The following is a 5,153-nucleotide window of genomic DNA, read 5'->3' as shown; positions in this document are numbered from 1 at the left end:
GCCCGCCACCTAACAATGAGAGAGGAAGAAATGAGGATGAGGAGGCAGAGATACAGAGCCTTCCAGCTGGCCGAGGTCACAGGAGCCTAGAGCCAGAGGCGGAAGGAATATTGGAGGTCGTGGCTTTCAACCCTTTCACTTTACTATGAGGAAACTGAGGCCCAGAGAGATGCTCAAGGACACAGGCAGTGAGTGTCAGAGAACCCAAGTCTACTGAGACCTTAGAGGCCATCTAGACCAACCTCTTCATCTAACAGGTGGGGAAACTGAGGCCCAGGGAGAGAGAGAACTTGCCCAAGGTCACTTAATGAGTCGCTGTTAGAGCTGGGTCCAGTTAGACTTCTGGTCTCCTCCTTCCCATTCCAGGCAGAAAAGCCTCTAATTAGGGTGATGAAGGCCCTGGGCAGAGAAAGGAGTGAGGCCAAGGGCCCAGCGAGGTTATCAGCCCAACCCAGAGGAGTGTGAAGTGGGACCAGGATGTCCCAGGCTAACTCCGTGCTTCAGAAGCCTCATTCTGGACACAGCAAGGGGGGGGGGGGGGGGGGGGCTGGGAGGCGTGAGAGAGGAAACTGAGTCCCAACCCTACAGGTTTGCCCCTGCTCTGGCTGGGATCTGGGGCCCAGCCGGTGGCAGAATCAGTTTTAGTTTCTATAGTGAGGGGATGAGGAGCCAGCCCGGCAAGCTGAGGTCAGACCCCTCCTGAGTAATCGAGCCGGGCGACAGCCACCAGCCGGGGAGCACATCGACACCACACACAGGTGCCCCCATCCTAGGTATTCACAAAGAAATACGTGTGTGTGCGTGAGCGCGCACACGCGCTTGCACAGATCTGGTCATGCTCACCTGATATTAGTGTGTTGTATAACCTAGCTGAGCCCCAGGTCCTTTCACTGTAAAATATGAGGGATTTTCTAAACCTCCTCCCAGCTGTTCTAAGGCCCCCTCCCAGCTCTGACATTCCCTGTTCTAAGGCCCCTCCCAGCCCTGATATCCCCTGTTCTAAGGCCCCTCCCAGCCCTGACATCCTCTGTTCTAAGGCCCCTCCCAGCTCTGCCATTCCCTATTCTAAAGTCCTTCCTAGCTCTGACATTCCAGATTCTAAGGGCCCTCCTGGCCTTTCCATTCCAGGACACTCTTCCTTTTGGAAGTAACCGATGTGCTGCCTCATATGAGATGGTGAGAAGCGTGTGGATGGTGGAGGAACATGGACATGTACGGTGACCAAGGGAGTGCACCCCTCTCTGGGCTTTGACTCACTGTGAGTGGATAGATGTGCCCACGTTCTCTTACCCAGCTCATCTTCCCATACTCCTTCCCCCTCCTTCCAGGGCCGGCCCCTGGGGAGGCCAGAGGCCCCTGGGGAATTTGACCTCAGCCCCATAGGCCTGAAAACAGAGCTGTCTTCTTCCAGGAAACGCAGGCACCTGGGAGCCCACGGTCTTTCTGGGAAGGGTCCTGGGGAGCGGTGTTGGTGAGAAAATTCTTGGTCCTCTGCAGCCCTGGTACCCTTGCGCTTCCCCTCCCAGACTTTTCTGATTTGGCCAGGCCTCTCTCGGGGGCCAAGGGTCCTGAGAGCAACAAGGTTTAGGCCGTGGCTTCCGAAAGTGGGACAGGACAGCTTTTTTTTTTTTTTTTTGCTTTTGGTTGCAGCTTTATTACGCTTAATAATATTTTATTTTTTTCTAATTACATGTAAAGATAATTTTCAGCGTTCACTTTTTAAAAACACTGTTATTTAAAGTTTTGAGTTCCAAATTCTATCCACCCCTCCCTCTCTCCCCTCCCCCTTCCCTGAGACGTTAAGCAATCAGATACAGATTATACACGTGCAATTATACAAGACCTTTCCATATTAGTCATTTTGTACAAGAAGACTCAGATAAAAGAAATGAAAGATAGCCTGCTTCAGTCTGTGTTCAGGCCGTGTCAGCTCTGCTCCTGGAGGCAGAGAGCATGCTCCATCATGAGGCCCTTGGAGATGTCTTAGATCCTTGCATTGCTGAGAAGAGCTAAGTCTATCAACGTTAGTCATCACACAACGGGGCTGTTACTGTGTACAACGGTCTCCTGGTTCTGCTCGCTTCACTCAGCATCAGTTCATGGAAGCCTTTCCAGGTTTTCCTGAAATCTGCAGGGCAGCCTTCAGACTCCTTGGGTGACCTGCCCCTTGGTTCTGGAGGTGCAAAGAGACAGGGCTTGCCATTCACAAGGGAGGAGACTGCTAGGAAAGCCAGGCCTCTCCCCTGTCAACATACCCCACCTGTTCTCTTTCCTTTTCTCTGACCCCTTATTGAGACCAGCCCCCCACCTTGGGAAGGGCTCAGCTCTCCATCATTGTTCTACTGGGGGTGGGGGTGGGGGATATGGTCTCTGGAACCCTGATTTCACCACAGCCTCCGCTCCCTCCCCTTCCTGGGACCCAGGTTCCCAAAGTGGCTTTCGAAATGATTCCCCACCGCACCTGTGGGAGGAGCATGGGTGGGGGAGGGGGGAGGCCTCAGGCAGGGTTACTGGACTTGTGTGTGGGGGGGGTGATGTTCCTGAGTGCTGAGTCAGCCCTCGATGACCACTCAGGACGTCTGAAGGCAGCCCCAGTGGCCTTTCTGCTCCCCAAATGGTGTTCTCCAAACCATCCAGTTAGACAGGGAGACAGGGAGTGGTCAGATCCTTACCCCCATTTTACAGAGGAGGAAACTGAGTCCTTGAGAGGGAATGATAGAACAATCAGTGAAGTGTAAACCTTGCCCAGACTCATAGAGGAGACTTGCTTGTGGTCAAAAACTAGTAAGTGCCAGGGATAGGATGTGCACCCAGATTTCTTGATTCAAAATTCAGCCCTGGAGGAGGAAAGAAAAGAAAAGAAAAGAGGAGGTCGTCAGGTCATCGTCTAGTGTGTCAAATCCTGCCTTGTGCAACCTTGGGAAAGTCACAACCTCCCTGTGCCTCAGTTTCTCCCTCTGTAAAATGAGGGGTGGGACTGGCTGGCCTTGGAAAGCCCTTCCAGATCTCCAGCTTCACCAACCTCTACTCCACTCAGCTGAGGGTCCTCGCTGTCTCTAGAACTCCCCTTGCATTTTTCCATCCCTGGACCTCTGCTTGAGCCGTTACCCACACAGCCATACTCTCCCCCCTCGTCAGCTCTTCTCTGGCCTTCAGTGCCCAGCTCAGGCCTTCTTCCTCCAGGAGTCCTGTCCTGATTACCCCTGGATGTCTCTCCCTTCTCTGGTCCCCTTCCACTCAGGGCTGATGAAGCTCGCTTGGACTTGTTCCCTGGCTGCCCCTCACTTCTCCTGGGCAGGTCCCATCGAGGAACACATTGATTCAGCAACTTGGTTGCCTTTGAGCAGATCACTTTCCCTCTCTGGGCCTCAGTTTCCCTCTCTGTACTAGATGGCCTCTTTTTGTACCACACAGCAGGATGGAACCCTACCACTCATCTAGTCTAACCTGCTCTTTTGCAGAGAGGGAAACTGAGGCCCAGACAAGTGAAATCAACATGCTCAGGGTCACACAGCTAGTATGCTTCTAAAGAGGGACAATTTAAGTTCCAGGATTGGACAAAGCAGGAATTTGGAACCACATCCTCGGTTTCTAAACCCCAATATTTTCCCATTGTACCACACCATTTACTTGGCCCTTCTTTGTGCTCCATAGCCAAGCAGTAGATCCGGTGTGGGTACTGTTCTGTTATTTTTTTTCTTTTAAATAGTATTTTATTTTCTCCAATGTTTTTCCACATGTAAAGACAATTTTTAACATTCTTTTTTAAATAAAATTTGGAGTTCCAAATTTTCTCCCTCCCTCCTCTCTAAGAGAGTAAGCAATTTGATATAGGTTATATGTGTGCAATCATGTAAAACACATTTCCATATTAGTCATGTTGTGAAAGAAGAAACAGATCAAAAGGAAAAACCAAGAAAAAGAATAAAGAAAGTGAAAACAGTCTGCTTTGATCTGCATCCAGACTCCATCAGATCTCTCTCTAGATGTGGACAGCATTTTTTTTTAAAGAAACACGGTAGAAACAATTGTTTTATTTACAGAATATTGACATTCTTATAGTCTGTGTATAGAGTATCTTGTTCTAGGATAAAATATGATTTTTTCACTTTGGCATTTAAAGTCCCTTCATAATCTGACTCAAATCTATATATTTTTTTTAAGATTCATTAATTTATTTATTTTTAGTTTTCAACAGTCACTTCCACAAGATTTTGAGTTCCAAATTTTCTCCCCATCTCATCCTTCTCCCAACTCCAAATCAGCATGCATTCTGAATACCCCTTCCCCTAATCTGCCCTCCCTTCTAGTGGATAGCATTTTCCATCATGATCTTTTTTTTTTTTTTTTGTTGGGGTGAGGCAATTGGGGTTAAGTGACTTGCCCAGGGCCACACAGCTAGTAAGTGTTACATGTCTGAGGCCAGATTTGAACTCAGGTCCTCCTAACTCCAGGGCTCTATCCACTGCGCCACCTAGCTGCCCCGGGCATTTTCTATCATGAATCATTTGGAATTGTCTTAGATCATTTACTGCTGAGGAAAGCTAAGTCTGTCGTAGTTGATCAACCCACAATGTTGTGCTCTGTTGTTTTTAATTTAAAGCTCTTTTGTTCCCTAAAAATTCAGAGCTTCCTGCAGTCCCCCATACCCACTCTTTCCCTGCCCCAGCCACACCCCATAAGGCTGAGCTGACCCTTACCTGTCCTCCTCTGAGCCGGGAGCTCACTGATTGGCAAAGCCAGGTGTAGGGCCCAGCCAAAGTCTCCTCCTCTATTAGAATGTGAGCTCCTTAGGGCAGGAATGGCGTTTTGCCTGTGTTTGTATCCCTGGCACCCAGCACAGGGCCTGGGATATTAATATATGCGCTTGATTGATGTTTGCTCACTGACTCAATCAACATGTGACCTTGCCCTAGAGTTTGAAGGCTGCCGTCCCCTACCCCAACCCCCAGGTGTCTCCTCTCACCTCCCTAGTGAAATTGGCAGGACATTCTTAGGATGTAGGAAGACAAGAATGGATAGAAAGTGATTGGGGCATGGAGATGGGAGAGGGGGAGAGAGAGAGAGAGAAAGAGAGAGAGAGAGAGAGAGAGAGAGAGGAGAGTGAGAAAGAGGAGAGAGAGAGAGAGGAGAGAGAGAGAGAGAGAGAGGAG

The sequence above is a fragment of the Vombatus ursinus genome, unplaced genomic scaffold (genome assembly GCF_900497805.2).
Source record: "Vombatus ursinus unplaced genomic scaffold, bare-nosed wombat genome assembly UNPS02003292.1, whole genome shotgun sequence".
NCBI classification, from domain to species: domain Eukaryota; kingdom Metazoa; phylum Chordata; class Mammalia; order Diprotodontia; family Vombatidae; genus Vombatus; species Vombatus ursinus.
This window is presented reverse-complemented; position numbering follows the sequence as displayed.